This window comes from Cheilinus undulatus, linkage group 19, assembly GCF_018320785.1.
Source record: "Cheilinus undulatus linkage group 19, ASM1832078v1, whole genome shotgun sequence".
Lineage (NCBI taxonomy): Eukaryota > Metazoa > Chordata > Actinopteri > Labriformes > Labridae > Cheilinus > Cheilinus undulatus.
The window spans coordinates 11,351,811-11,368,208 of NC_054883.1; positions in this window are offsets into that span (position 1 = coordinate 11,351,811).

Sequence of the window (16,398 nt, forward strand, 5' to 3'; positions counted from 1 at the left end):
GTCACCAAATGCTTTAATGTCTATCAGCTTTGTAGACATGAGGTTTTGCTAGGGATGTTCTGTCACAAATATTGCTGCCAATACTGATCATGTATGAGTGAGATTGGGTGAAGTCATAATTTGTGTTTTTTTATAGCTGCTGGATTTGTGATTGATTACAAATCCTATGGCACGCCTACTGACAGTCTTTGTCTGCCAGCAGCGTCCTCAACAAGCTAGTGGTAGCAGCAGCTGCTTAGGTTGTGGCTGAGGGAAAGAGGGTACCCACTCTTCTCTGGACATTGTGGACATATTTAAGACAGGTACTACACCATGGTGAGCCTTAATTTGCTGACTATGTCAGCATTTTTATCTGTATACAACTGCCAAATGAGATCGTTCATGGATATAAAAAAAGGACCGCGTTATGGCTGAAGTAGCACGAGTGGTGTCTGATACAGACTGTACAGATAAATAGAGAATAAAGTGCTGCTGCATGCCTTCTTTGATACACAGATTAAAGTTGGATGTCTCACTTTAAATTAATAATGAAAATATAAGCTCTCTGCAGTCAACATGGTTCAAGCAGGACAGCTGCTCTCTGTACCCCCCCCCCCCCCCGCTCTTAAATGAGGCTGCACATCACAAGAGGGGCCTTTGAAATACAACTTTGCTCCAAGTCTAATCTTTTCCATTTATCAAAATCAAGTTTGCAATAAAAAGAATTTATAAATTCATCAATGTAATATCACATGCCACAGATTTAACCTCATTTATATCTCATAATGTTCAACAAAAGTACAGATGAACTATTTGCCACATTAATAGGCCCCATGTTAAGTAAGAAGGACTGATATAGAGCAGAAATATCGGATAAGTTCAAGAAAAAAAATCTAAAATGGGAAAACAGGCCACAAATTTCGATGATTGTTATGAAAGGTTAGAGAAAATGTCCATTTTGGTGCTTAAGCATGATCTGAGGGCACTGGGTTGATGTTTTACAAGCTTTTTAAGACAAGAAGTCCAAGACGACATGGTTAAAAAAAAAAAATAGCTCAGGGCTCAGAGAGTAAATTCTGATCAGCCAGTTCTGTGTTTTTCCTGAAAATCAGCCTATGATGACAGGCTTCTTTTCAATCAGGGCATCTCTAGGTTGTACTCTAAATAAGTACTAATTACTACAGAATTTGGAAGTCATTGTAGCTATTCAATCCAATCTGTCTTTGTTAAGAAAACACAATTAGATTGGGCATTGATGGTCACCCTCCTGACTTTGGATCCCTGCAGAGGGATGATAGAGCTCTCTGCCACCTTGAAGTTGCTGACTTGGGCTAGCTCTAACATCTTGATGGTATCCAAACCCCCAGGGGGGACACCTTTCCAAGTCTTAACTGATGCCTCTCTCAGATGGCAACGTTGTTTTCTCTCAGCAAGAAGGATGTAGATCAATACCCTGATGACATCTTGCTGTGTTTGCATATGTTTCTGTGCTCCTAGAGCTGGTGACATCAGGTGGTAGGGAGAGTTTTTTGTGTGATAATGCTTGGGTGCACCTCTGATACTTCTGATTCATTGATTTGGCTATGTATGTGTTCCTGATTCATCATGACACATTTAACAAGCAAAGGTGCCTAATATTGATATTAAGATTTAGGAACATTTCGGGGCTCACCAAGCAGATTTTCCTGCCAGTTTGACTCACTGCACTCCTACTTCATGATGATTGCTTTGATGACATGAATGATGGTAACATGAATGGAAGTTTCCTGGCTGTTAAAGAAGTTGACAATGAAATAAATGAAGAAAATAAGTGACATGATGAGACATATAAAGATGTGTGGCTAGAATCAAAACACTGACCCTGCACTTCACCTTTTTGGGGTATTTTATATTGGTTCATGATCAGCTATTATGAGGTTTTTTACAATTTTCTTGCAGCACATCAATGATCAGTGAATCTCTGTATTGTTAAATGAACTTATTTTGGGACAGGTATTGTACAGTGCCGATAAAAAGTACTCACCCTCTTGGATGTTTTACCCTTTGATTGATTTAAAGAAAAAAATCAATCGTGGTCAATATAGTCGACACAAAAAAAACCCCCCAAAACATTATTTCATGTCAAGTGTTGTCAATTAAATAAGAATACATAATGTAAAATAAATGACTGCATAAACACTCCCTGTAAGTCAGTATTAAGTAGATTGCACCTTTGGCTGCAATCACAGCACTGAGTCTGTGTGGATAGGTCTCAGTCAGGCATGCACATCTGAACACTACAATTTTACTCCATTCTCCTTTGCAAAACTGCTCAAGCTTTGTCATGTACAACTCTTTTAGAGACCAGCCTCAAATTCTCTGTTGGATTGAGGTCTTCTTTGACTTGGCCACTCCAGAACATTCTCCTTGTTGTCTTTAAACCATTTCTGTACAGCTTTGAGTTATTGACTTGTGAATGAATCTTCTTCTAAGCCGTAGTTCGCTTGCAGACTGAATAAGATTACCCTTCAGGATATTCCTATTTTGACACATTCATTTTACCCTCTTCCTTTACAAGCCTTCCAGGGTCGGCTGCTAAGAAGCATCTCCGCAGCATGATGCTGCCACCACTGTGCTTCACAGTGGGGATGATGCGTTTTTGTTGTTGTGCAGTGTTTGCATAGCGTCTTGTGTGATGGCCAAAAATCACCATTTTGGTCTCATCGGACCAAAGCAGTGTTCATTTGGCAGTTATTTCTCAATTTTAGTCTCAGTCTTAGTCTTTAGAGTAAATGTCTTTTAGTTTTAGTCACATTTTAGTCATTTCTACCCCTTTTAGTTTCAGCCTAGCTTTAGTCGACGAATACTCTAAAACGTTTTAGTCTAGTTTTAGTCAATAAAAAGTCCTCACATTTAAGTCTTTACTTTAAGTCCAAGCTCTTATTCCCTTGCCTGAATCTGGTACCAAATCATGGTAGTGTGTTCTATACACTCTGCCAAACCTGGGGTCCCTGCTTTCTACAGCTGAGAGGCAGAACAGAGACAGCTGCATTGATTTTTGACAGATTTACCCACAGTGGAGAAATATCACAGATTTTCAATGTCTGAAGAAAACTACATTACATTTTAGTCTAGTTTCAGTCATCTTGACAAAAACTAAACTTACTTTTTTACAGTTTCAGTCATCACAGATCTATTTTTGTTAGTCTCAGTCTAGTTTTTGTCATGGAAAAATGGCTGTTGACCAACATTTTTATTCATAGTTTTAGTCAACAAAATTATCACTGGACCAAAGAACTTTCTTCTACATAGCCTTTGAGTCCTCCACATGCCTTTCAGAAAACTCTAGTCCAAATCTGATTTTAGTTTTTTTCAACAGTGGTTTTCTCTGCCACTCTCCTGTAAAGCTTTGGCTGGTGAACAGTTGTTGTATGCAGAGTCTCTCCCATCTCAGCTGCTGAAGCTTGTAACTCCTGTTGAATTAGGTCAGTCACTTTAAAGGGGGTGAATATTTATGCAGTCACTTATTTTACATTACATATTCTTATTTGATTGTCTGTACTTTGTAGAAATCTCTTTTCACTTTGACATTAAAGATGTTTTTTTTTTTTTTTTTGATTTTGGAACTTTTTGTAAAGAGACAAATTTTGACCATGAGAGATTTCTATCATAAATAAAAGGGTTAAACATCCAAGGTGGGGGTGAATACTTTTTATAGGCACTGCATATTGTACTGTGTTGTGGGATGTTGATGATTATGGCCTACAGTTAATGAAAACCCAAAATTCAGTGTCTCAGAAAATTAGAAAATTAGAATATTACATAAGATCAATAAAAAAATGATATTTTAAACAGAAATGTCAGGCTTCCGAAAACTATGTTCATTTCTATGCACTCAATACTTGGTTGGGCCTCCTTTTGCATGAATTACTACATCAATGGCATGGAGGCGATCAGTCTGTGGCACTGCTCAGGTGTAATGGAAGCCCAGGTTGCTTTGATAGTGCCCTTCAGGTCATCTGCGTTGTTGGGTCTGGTGTCTCTCATCTTCCTCTTGTTTAGGTCAGGCCACTTTGCTGGCCAATCAAGCACAGTAACACCATGGTCACTGAACCAGCTTTTGGTACCTTTGGCAGTGTGGACCAGCACCAAGTCCTGCTGGAACATAAAATCAACATCTCTATAAAGCTTGTCAGCAGAAGGAAGCATGAAGTGCTCTAAAATGTCCTGGTAGATGGCTGTGTTGACTGTGGACTTCAAAAAACACAGTGGACCAACACCAGCAGATGCCATGGCAGCCCAAATCATCACTGACTGTGGAAACTTCACACTGGACTTCAAGCAACGTGGATTCTGTGCCTCTCCACTCTTCCTCGGGACTCTAGGAAGAGTGGAGAGGCACAGACTCTAGGACCTTGATTTCCAAATGACTTGCAAAATGTACTTTCATCTGAAAAGAGGACTTTGGACCACTGAGCAACAGTCCAGTTCTTTTTCTCCACAGCCCAGGTAAGACTCTTCTGATGTTGTCTCTGGCTCAGGAGTGGCTTGACACGAGGAATGCAGTCCACTCTTTGTGAAGCTCCCCAAATTCTTAAATGGATTTGGCTTGACAATCCTCTCAAGGCTGCAGTTATCCCTTATGCTGGTGCACCTTTTCCTACCACCTTTTCCTTCCACTCAACTTTCTATGAATATGCTTGAATACAGCACTCTGTGAACAACCAGCTTCTTTAGCAATGACCTTTTGTGGCTTATCCTCCTTGTGGAGGGTGTCAATGACCGTCTTCTGGACATCTGTCAAGTCTGCAGTCTTCCCCATGATTGTGTAGCCTGCTGACCCAGACTGAGAGACCATTTAAAGGCTCAGGAAACCTTTGCAGGTGTTTTGAGTTCATTGATGATTAGGGTGTGACACCATGACTTTCCAATATTAAACTTTTTCTCAATATTCTAGTTTTCTGAGACACTGAATTTTGGGCTTTCATTATCTGTAAGCCATAATCATCAACATTTCAAGAAATAAAGGCTTGAAATATTTCACTCTATGTGTAATGAGTCTATATAATATACTGGTTTCACTTTCTACAATAAGTGACAAAAAATATTGAACTTTTTCATGATATTCTAATTTTTTTTTTTTAATGTACCTGTATGTAATGGTTGATGACAGAGAGATCATGTGATCACAACTGATACAATATTATTGTTCTGTTCAGGGCTCGCTCCATGTTGCCTTACAGTGTCTGTGTTGTGTCTGGAGTTGTCTAAATTTCACCAAGTCTGGGAGGTGATCTGTGAGAAGCAATCGATTTAAAATTGCCGCTGAGCGAGAGAGTGCAATTGATGTCAAGGCTGCTCAGAAATGAGTTTTCTTGGCTTTCCGATTGAAATGACATGGAGCCATTGTGACTGGAGGCAGAGTGGAGCCAGGCAAGGACCTATTATCGAGTGCTCCCCAAGCCTAAGCGAAACAGTTCAGATTCAGAATCTGCTCCTTCTCCCTCACGCTCGCCCTCCCGACACTTTTTTAGCATTCACAATGGAGGGTAAAGCTCACAGCCGGAAGCTGCTCAGTCCCTCATCTGCCCCCTTTTTTCTGGACCAGACTGGGTCAGAGCATCTGCTTTCCAGAGGTCTCCTCACTGGAGACTGCCAATTAGAATGCTCTCTCTTTGCATGGTCCATGGGGAGCTGGAGGAGGCGCCCAGCCGCACCTGTCAATATTTACTGTTCTAACAAAATACATCATTCATTGCCATCTGCTATCCGGCAGCACGCATAGGGGCGCTGCTGCTGCAAAATTAATAGCACTTCTAATGCTCCTTTCCTAATGGGCTTAATCAATTAATCAGCCCTTTGCAATCTGGAAGCACCATTAACCAGTGCATATATCCCTAATGCTGTCAAAAGATATGAGTTTGCTTCGTTGCTGTTACCAACTAGGAATGAATCAGTGCTTTTTCACTGTTTCTTATGGTACTTTGCTTTATTTCTATATAAACATGATGAAAAAACCTCTTAAGGAAATGGTATCCAGTAATACATATGTAGCTTTATCACTGCTATTGTTGTGTTTCATCAGTCCCTGCTATGTGATGACACATGCAGTGCAAGACGAAGCCGTGTACTTAGAAATATTGCATGGGCAGCCTGAAGCTTAGGCCCAGAGGCTGGATGTGATCGTGCATTTTGATGTTCTTTCTCTTGTGCTGTTAGGCGGCAAACAAAAAAAAGCACTGCCTCGAACAAGTGTGCTCCTTTTGTCCACCAATGCCTGTCTGTTTTGGTTTTTCTGGTGGCCTCTTTTTCCTCACGCAAGCACATCAAAGCCGGAGATGTAGAAATGATGTTTGACAAATATTCGACTCAGGAGGCATCTCATTCTGATTTCACAACCTCGGGCACCTGGAGCAACCAAGGTCCATTTCAAAGCCGAACCCCCCGCGATGGAATTTTCAGACACGTTTTACTCTGGCATGTAGGGCAAACAGTCAAGGGATTAGTGTGTTATATCCAAGTGTGTGTATGTGTGGGTGGGTGGTGTATATGTGAATACAAAACTGTCATTTCATCCATGCACTCTCAAGCTATCAACAGTATGATCACGCATCAAAGTGGCTGCTGTGTCTGACTGCATAATCACCAGAGCAAATCTCACTCCCATTCAGCCCTGAGTTATCAGAGAGGATATTGTTTTAACCCTTTGTTTTGTGATTCGGAGCAAGGCTGTGGATTCTTTGCTGGTTGATACAACTGTATCAGAGATCTGAAACATGTTTGAATTGAACCATCGAAGGTAAGGGTGCTGCAAGGATTTCTGAGTACCATGAGCGGATATCACATGGCAGTGTGACCAACAGAATATGAATGTACCTGTGGGGGTTTCTGTGGCTGTGTATGGAGGGAGGGGAGTTCCTACCAGGTACGTCTGAGCTTTTGACATCTACTGTAGAATGTTTTATAAAGACGCCAAAATAACACAACTCCGGTTTTGAGAACTTTCAGATACTCTGTTATTGCAACAGTTTAACTGCATGGTGATAAGGCTTGTAATTACACAGTGAGGAGGGCATAAAAAAAAATCACACAAAATGATTCAAGCAGAGGTATGACAAAATCAATGCCAGACATGGCCCCTCAATCAATGTGTTATCAGGAGGGAAATAAGAGGAGACTTTATGAAAATGTTGTATATTTTGATGTTCCTGTAAGGCGCCGTAGGACTTAAAACCCAAGGAAGAGAATAAGTAAAGTTTGTCCAGTAGTTCACCGACTGAAAAAAGTAAAAAAGGCCATGAAATACTGAATACTTAGGTCCTGTTCAGGTGTCATTTAACAGAGAAAATGCTCCAGCTTAAAAAGTTTCACAGGTCACCTTAAAGACCGTGTAAAGCACAGGTGTCAAACTCAAGGCCCAAGGGCCAAATCTGGCCCATGGAATGATTATATCCTGCCTGCGAGATCCTATCATATTTGTATTATAACTGGCCCACCAGTATGAGGTCTGCAGATTTCCTCCAGTATAAAAATGTAAACTTCAACTTGATTATTTAAAATATCCTTGTTAAGCCATGAAAATGTGAAAAAGTAAAGAGTAAGAAAAAAATAGATAAAAAGTCAAGAATGTGAGGGAAAAATTAATTTGTGTTTTGTTTCATATTTTCAAATTTGCATCTCAAGATTACAACTCAAACTTATGATTTTGACTTTTCACTTCATGCTTTGACCTTTTCAGCTCATAATTTGGACTTTACATGTCACATTTTTATCTCTTAGATGCCCAATTTTAAATGTTAAGTCATATTTTGACCATTTCAACTCCTTACTTTGGCTTTTTAATCCCATATTTTGACTTTTGAATTCATATTTTTTTTCCTTTTTATATCATATTTTAACCTTTTACACTCCCAATTTTGAATTTAAATCATATTTTTAACTTTCAAACTCATTGTTTTGAATTCTAGCTCATATTTTTACATTTTCAACTCCTAATTTTGAACTATTAGACTCATAATTTAAAATTTTAAGACATAATTGACTTTTAAACTCATGATTTCAAATTTGATCTCATATTGTGTCCTTTCAAACTTATGATTTCAACTTTCTCCTCATATATTTGCTCTTTAAAAACATTATTTTCTATTGTTATATCGTGTTCTGATCTTTTTATCAACTAATAAATTGGAATTTTTACCTCAGATTTGAGCCTTTAAACTTATCATTTTTACATTTTGAATTTCCAAATGATTTATCGTCAGTGCTGTTTTTTTCATATTTTATCACTGGTGAAAGTGAGGTTGACAGGTTAAGGTTGTGTTGACCCTGTTCGGCCCTCAGGTTAGACCTTAATCCAGTATCCAGCCCCTGCTGTGATTGAGTTTGACATGCCTGGTGTAAAGTGATGATAAATCTGTATTTAGGTTTGTTGTATGATAAGTGTGATGAAACCCCAGGTCATAATTCAGTCAGATGAAACATCTTTACGTTTGCATTATGTACATTCTTAATGTACTCTTTAATACAGTATTTATGATAAACCTGCCAGGGGCTACAGATGGAAATAAGCCTGTGGCTAAAATCTGGCACATTTACATGTTCATGCTCATTAATGTGCACTGTCTCCTATATTAAATAAACAAGTAAGTAAATAAATGAATGAATAAATAATAAATGAACTGATAAAATCTTCACCACATTCTCAGCCAATTGGCTGATGGTATAGGAACATATTGCAAAAGCTGCATCTCCGTCACACAATGACCCAGCTAAAGCCCTGAATTAAAGTTGCCATTGGGTGGGTGAATAAAAGCTTTCTCATAATGATAAGTAAGCCAGAGAAATATCTTAAAAAGATGCCGACAAAATGTGTAAGAAAAGGAAATGGGTCTCCCTTTCTTATGCAAGATGCTCAAAGGTAACATGGTTAATTTGGTACAGTAGGTACTGGATGTGTTAGTACCAGTACCATGTTGGTACCTGATTTCAATTCTCATCCCTAGTTGCCATTATTTTGCTCCTATGACACTTTTTGATACCATACCTATTAAAATGATTTAGGAATGGGTGGTAATATTATAATACTGTTTCAATGGGTAAAAAAACATAGCCACGGTATTGCTTAAATTACTGTTATAAAGATGATACTGTGTAATGAGTGCACTTAAATAATAAATGCTTTGAGAGTATGTGTCCATTCCCACCCGCAGCACCACTGACTGTGTGTGAAGGTGACTAAAGAACTCTTGTTAATGATGTTGGGCTAATTTGGCAAACTAGGTATGTGCATATATATATATATATATATATTTATACTGATGCATTTATCCTTGCATGCCATGGCACTGGGCTGGCATCGCGGTATGGTCTTCTTTAGTCAAACTATTAAAGACAAACTGTTAGACATGCACCAGTGGCTGTAGTCCAAGAGTGTGAGTTTAAAACACAAATTCTTCTTTCTGGGTATAGATCAGTGATGAGAAATGATTAAATTTATTAAAATCCAGCAATGCCAGACACAATTAAAACCATTGAGGATTTTTTTTTAAATGTTTGAACTTATTTTTATCCCTCATTATGTAAAATGTAGATACATTTTATTGGCGCTTGGTGGTGATTTTAGGCACTGAAGAAGTCTGCAACATTTTTCTAAGTTTCTTGTGAAATGAAACCACAGCTGGACGGGTCTCACCATTTAAGAACATGGAAATAAATAACAATAAAGACCTATCTTCATCAGTTTAAAAGCACACAGGACATTACTTCACATTCCCAGATCCTACATGAGAATAGTTGATTAGTATTTGTCATTACCTAAGAGAGAGGAAAAGGGCACATGCATGCGCCATAGATGGAGAGGTAAGAGAGAGAAAATTTATTTGCTACTCAGTCTTGAAGAAGCTCAGTTTACTTATTTAATGTAAGAACAATTATTCAACCATAAACTTCCAAAGCATCTGTTAACATCACCTTAAAAACATTGTTAATTTTAGACCTGAAAGATTTCATGGCATGCCTTTGCGAATGTTTGCAAGTGCATGCTGACAAGTCCTTGTAAAATGTAATGTTTGAACACCTGGACATCATACTGAATAGCCCGGCAAAATTCAGGGAGAGTGACGGTATTAAAAAACAAATACTGCCCAATCCTAGGATGATTTAATTTCTTTAATTCCAGTGATCAATACTAATAGACTATACTACTGTACTAACATACTGGCAATGTGTCAGTACTGGAACTGTGTTGTACCCTTAAAAACTCTTCTTGATGTTAAAATCAAATGATGGAAGTACACATTTTCTGAATCTTTGAATGATTTATAAATGTGGAAGACTGTGGAAGACTGAGCCTTTCAGGAGTGTTTTCTTAATCCCAACTTTTTTGGAACTTGTTGCAGTTCAAACTCAGAATCCAGAGATGATCATGAAATATCATGTCCCTGTGTTCTAGTCAGCTGAAAACAAGTTGAAAAGAATTAGCATGTTATTGCATATTATCATCATTTTTCTATATTCCATTTACAAAACGCACCATTTTTTTGAATTTGTAATTTAAACTATGTCACAAATGTATCTTCTTTTGACAATCAATCATTCTAAGCATTTCTAAGGTTTTACAGCTGTTTTTACTCTTCTTATCAAGATTAAAAAGTACTTATTTTCATTCATGCCTCTTTTCCTGGGACAGCTCTGCCTCAAAAAGAAACAAATCCAAACAAAACCTGTCTGCTTCTTCCAGGCCCAGTAACAGTTCCTTCCTCCATGGGGGCCCTAGATAGTCAGTCCCACTTCTGTCACCCACTATGACACCCATGTGCACAGGTGCTGTCAAACACAGACATATCCAAGCATTCTCAATGTATTATCGACTCCTTCTCACATACAAGTTGTACTCCTGCAATCGTGCCAACCTCACTTTTAGCGCATACACAATCATCCAGTTATTGCTCTTTCTCCCCTGAGTATACACACTCACACATACGCACAAATACACACCCAAATCTCTCACATCTACCTTTAGTGCGCTTGAATTCCCATAGTAATGCTTTGCCTCTCGCTTAAACACACTGGCACAGACACACGCAGCTGGATCTCTCACATCTCGCCCACAGGCTGATTCACATGCACGACCATTCAGATATTTTCCATATCATTTCTGGCTCTCTTTCTCTCATGCGCCCACACGGAAAGACACAAACACACACTCACACCGTAGCCAAATGATCCATCCAAGGAATAGCGGTCAACATCTGGCCGACAGGGTTTTGCCTCCTGCTACATCTCCTGGGTTGCCCTTTACCAGACCCCCGCGCATTCTGATGGATCACCTGCAGACCAGGATGGATAGCGCCTCATCCCCTCTGCTCACCTTCTATGCCATTTCATCCTATCTGCACTGCTAATCTGTCATTCTCACAGGCCATTTGTTACTTTGCAAGGGCTCCAGCACGCTTTACATATGCGTGTGTGTTTGCATACGCCCGCACAAGCGGTTCCCTGACCCTCCGCCTGCAGCTTCAGTTGGGCTGCCACCCTTACAAGTGCCCAGGGGATGTGCCCTGTCTTGTAGAGATTTGTCTCATATTGTGCCTTTTCCTATCACAGACACCTCATAACAGAAGGGCTCTTCTACACATGTTTTGCAAGGTTATGCTCTGTATGCAAATTTCTGTAGTCCCAATTAAAAGGTGGATAGAGTTGTGATTAGATGAAAGGGTGAAAATTGCATTTTCTGCCTTGGTGAGAAAAAAGAATGATATGAATGGACCCCACCCCCACTCCTCTTTCTTTTGAAAAGTGCTACATGTCTGGTAAAATTTGTTTAAAAGACCGCTGATGCTGTAGCAGGTGGTCAAAAAACTGCTGATCAAAGTGTCACTTGAAAACTAGCTAAAAGTTTTAAAGGAACAGTGTTGAAAGTTGGGGATATTAGCAACATCTAAAGCTCAGTTCAGACCAGTGATTCATGATGTGACCATTTTAGAACTTTGCTGGTGACACTTGCAGCTGGCTAAACCAGGTTGTTGGGAAATGGAAAGAAGAATAGTTCTATTCATGCTGTGTAATTTGAAAATGATTAAGCCTGTCTTTCTTTTCTGACATTTGACAGGGAAACATCAGTCCATTAACACTCCTTTTCCCCTCTAACAGCTGTGCACGTAAGCACACTTAAATGTTTCAGATTATCAAATAGATTTCAATGTTGCACCAAGATAAACTGAGCAGATACAAAATGCAGTTTTTAAATGAGGATTTCAGTCTAGGAAGGGTTATAAAGCAATTTCAAAGGCTTTGGGACTTCAGCAAACCATGGTGGGAGCCACTATCCACAAATGGAGAAAACTTTGAACAGTGGGGAACCTTTCCAGCAATGGCGGGCCTACCAAACACACTCCAGGGGCACATCAAAGTCTAATCCAGGAGGTCATAAAAGAATCCAAAAACAAAACACGTAAAGCCCTGCAGGCCACACTTGACTCAGTTAAGGTCACTGCTGACCAAAAAAGAACCCAAAGGCTCTTCTCAAATTTTCCAAAACCATCTTGATGACCCCCACGTCTTTTAAGAAAGTATTCTATGGATGATGAGACAAAAGTTTGACTTTTTGAAAGGTGTGTGTCCTGTTACATCTGGCATAAAAATAACAGGATACCAATGAAGAGCATATCAACAGTCAAACATGGTAGTGCTAGTGTGATGGTCTGGGGCTGCTTGTAATTGAATTCTGCTCTCTACCAGAAAATCCTTTGTTCAAGGTCAAGTTTGTGACCTGAAGCTCAAGCACACATGGGTTGTGCAGCAGGACAATGATCTGAAACACACCAGCAAGTCCACCTCTGAATGGCTAGAGAGAACAAAATGAAGGTTTAGAGTGTCCTAGTCAAAGTCTGGACCTATATCTGACTGAGATGCTTTGGCATGAGCTTAAACTGCTAATGCTCGAACACCATCCACGGCTAAAATAAAACAATTCTGCAAAGAGGAGTGGGCTAAAATTCCTCCAGAGTTATCTGACATTGCACAGCCACCCAAGGATGGTGATGACAAGGGTGGATTTAATGATGGATCACTTTGGTGCACCGGCAGATGATATAAATGGCACACATTATTATGACTGCAAAAATATATGACAAAGCAAGGAATTGTCCCTGTTGTAGAGATGGATTTATTGTTAAGTACTTAAGAAATAATCACTTTAAATTGAGTGACTGTGAGAGTCATTGCTGTGGAAATTATGCATTACCTCCTTCAGTCAGCAGTGTCTACTGGTCATCTCTGAATGTTGCAGAGTGGACTATTACAGGTAGTTATGGTCTAACCTGGGCGAAATAGTCTGATTCTGGATTGTGATGCTCCGTGGAGGGGACCCTCCCCATGTATGAATAAATGGCTTATTCTAAGTCAATAGAAATAAAATGATTTTTATATTCAGGTAATTCAGAACCAATTTAGATAGGCCTTCTTATAAATATTATGTTTCATTATACCAAGTGTGTTCCCAGAATCCTACTAGGCTAAATATTACACACGTTACCTTTAATCGTTCTTTATTGAAGGATTGAGTGCATGGAAAAATAAATGCACAGAAAGAAAGACTTCCAGCAAAATCAAAGCAATTCCCCCTAGTGTTCAAGCCTTCCTGTTGAGCTTTTCCAGGCTCTCTTCAAGTGAGCGTTTGCAGGCAGACAGACAGAAAACCATGGCCAGAGGGAAGCCTGTCCGTCAGTCAAAAGCCTCAACTCTTAACCAAGGGACCTCCAGCATCACACCCAGCTCTGCAACACAAACACGTGTTTAGCCCCGCAGCTGTGTAGAGAGGAAACTAGACTGAAAATTCAAGGAAAAACGGTAAACAGGTTTGAGCTGATCTGTGTCAAACAAAAACCCTTAGCCTGGGGAAAGACAGAGTTAAACCTGTCTCGCTCCTCGGCCTTAAGTGTAAACACATGAAACAGATTGCCCGCCTCGCCCTGCTCGCATGTTCCCGGGCTGTTTCCATTCAGTGGCTTATTACTCAGGGCACCTGGATTTGATTTTAAGCACGGGCCTCTTTATCCACTGGAACCTTGGAGAGATGTGGAGCTAAACCCCCCCTGGAGGTACCAATGAAAAACATTTTGTTGTGTTTTCACAAAAGTTTTCCAGCTTTTCTCATTTTATGGTTCATGTTGGTCAGCAAGCTCTGTTTCATCCTCTCTTGCTAGGGTAGTTAGCCTCCGGGCAACATCTTGGCCACTTATTGAAAGCAGCAGTGGTAGCCACAGTATAACCAGAGCATCAGGGTGGATTGCTTGTGGTGTTTTTCGCTTAGACATCACTTTTCTATTGAGAAGAAAAAGATTGTTCTTCCTCTGTTTTATCAAAGCAGAGAGGACCACAGCCTCTCTGAGGCAGAGTGGGGTACAAATCAGCAGCTCACTGCATTAATCACCGGCCTGGGAGGTCAGCTAAGCCTACCTGTCCCCTTATGCTTCCTCCTGGATAGTCCTTGAGAAACCTAGGCAGCAGCAATCAATCACAGATAATTCCCACGTGAAGCCCAGATGATAAGACACTTTGGTTGTGTAGATGAAAAAAAATAAATGAGGAAGTCGGAGACTCAGACAGGTTTATTTTGAGCTCCGTCAGACTCTGCTTCTGCATCGGTACCCACCGAGCAGAGACCCGAGGTCAAGGCACAGACTGTCAGAGCGCTGTTCTAACTCCCAGAGAAGCTTTTCCAATTGTTTGACAGAGTAATTAAGTGCCATGCCTGTATGTATGACAATGAGATGTGAATAATACAGTGGCACATCTCACTTAGTGTTTTATGTATAATGTATGGTGTTTTCTCCCTCCACTTTCAGGGGATTTTTAGGCCACACAGCTGTGATCTAAAACCTTTCCTTCTGCTTTGAAAACTTTATAAAGATGAGCATCCACTGACATCTTAAAACACCCCACATTATATTTTATCAGGAAAAAGACCTCACCTTCAGTAGAAGATTCCATCCAGAGCTGTATGAGTCACTAATTAAATCCACAGGATATTACAGACATATTTGATAAGAGCAGTAGGGAGGCTTAAATCTCGTTTTTTCTTAAATATTCTGTCTGATTTTATCTGTTTCTTTTTTCCCCACCTGGCAGGATCCTTCCCTTTGATTCTTGGTCTTGTGGCCAGATGTTATCACCGGTCTTATCACAGAGCTACACAGCACTGAAGGACAGCACCCTGAGGACGCTGAGGCCAACCTCGTCATAAAATATGTGGGAGGGCGAGGAGAATAGTGTTTTAGCACTGAACACAATTTATTGAAGAGGAGGCATGTGTTAGCATCTGTGGCACTGCTTTCGTGTCTATTGCATGATTTTCCGGTGGATGAATCTTTCTTGATGTCACTAAATTGCATCTTTTCTTCCCCTTTCCTAAGAGATATTGATTAATTTAATGACTTCAAGTAGCGCTGGGGAAGGGCACATTTTTAAATCGTTAAATGTCTCTGTTTCTTTTGCTTTCTTATTCCAATCAATTCTAAAAGCCTCCAAACCTCAAGCAGAAATTTAACATGAGTATTGAGTCTTTCAACCTCTGTTGCACCAGATTGCACGCAACAAACAAGCACTTGTATGACTTAAAACAGAGAGAATCAGCATTGATTCATGATGCATGTTCTCCAGAGATATGTGAAAGTGCCCCCTCTTTTCCAGCATTTTTGTGAGTAAAAACTGCGAAGACCAAACACTGCAGAGGTTTCTGTTTCCCCATCGGAAACCCAGCGGGGCAAGCAGCAACAGCCTGAGCCCGGGCTCCTGTCATATCACAGCACGATGTCACACTTTTAAAGGCATCAAAACGCAACTGAAGCTTTGACTGACAGGTGCAAGCTTTCCATCTCCGGGACCAGTGAGGAGAAAAAAAAGGGCTTCTAAAACAAAAGCTTAGTTGAGTGATTTGGGTCTCATAGCTTTGGGGGGCTCAGGGGTGGGAGTTCAACAAAACAACTAGATGAGCCTTTGGATTTTGTGATGTGCTGGAAATGTCTCTCCTCTCTCCAAGGGTGATGTAGGCGGAGGAAAATGGAGGATGCGGTGCTCTGCTGCTTCCTGTCATTAATCAGCGTGGTGACCCTGGCCATCCACCTCCCACATCCCTCAAACTCCTCCTCTCCCAACACCTGCTAGGCATCTAATGCAGATTCGCGCACACATCACACACCCTAGGGCTCTGACTGATGAGCAGGAATCCTCAGCTTTAACCCAAAGCTGATGACACGGGCAGGAACCAGGAGAGGACAGGGAGAGAGATTCTCCCTGCCTATGATCGACCATCTTTGTAGGCCTGATGAGGCTGAGGTGGTGGTCAGGTTGGAGGTCTGATGGGCTTAATGCATTCATACCAAATGTAAGTTTGATGAAGAGCAAATGTATGGAGCACACATGGGGCTAGCTAACACAGAT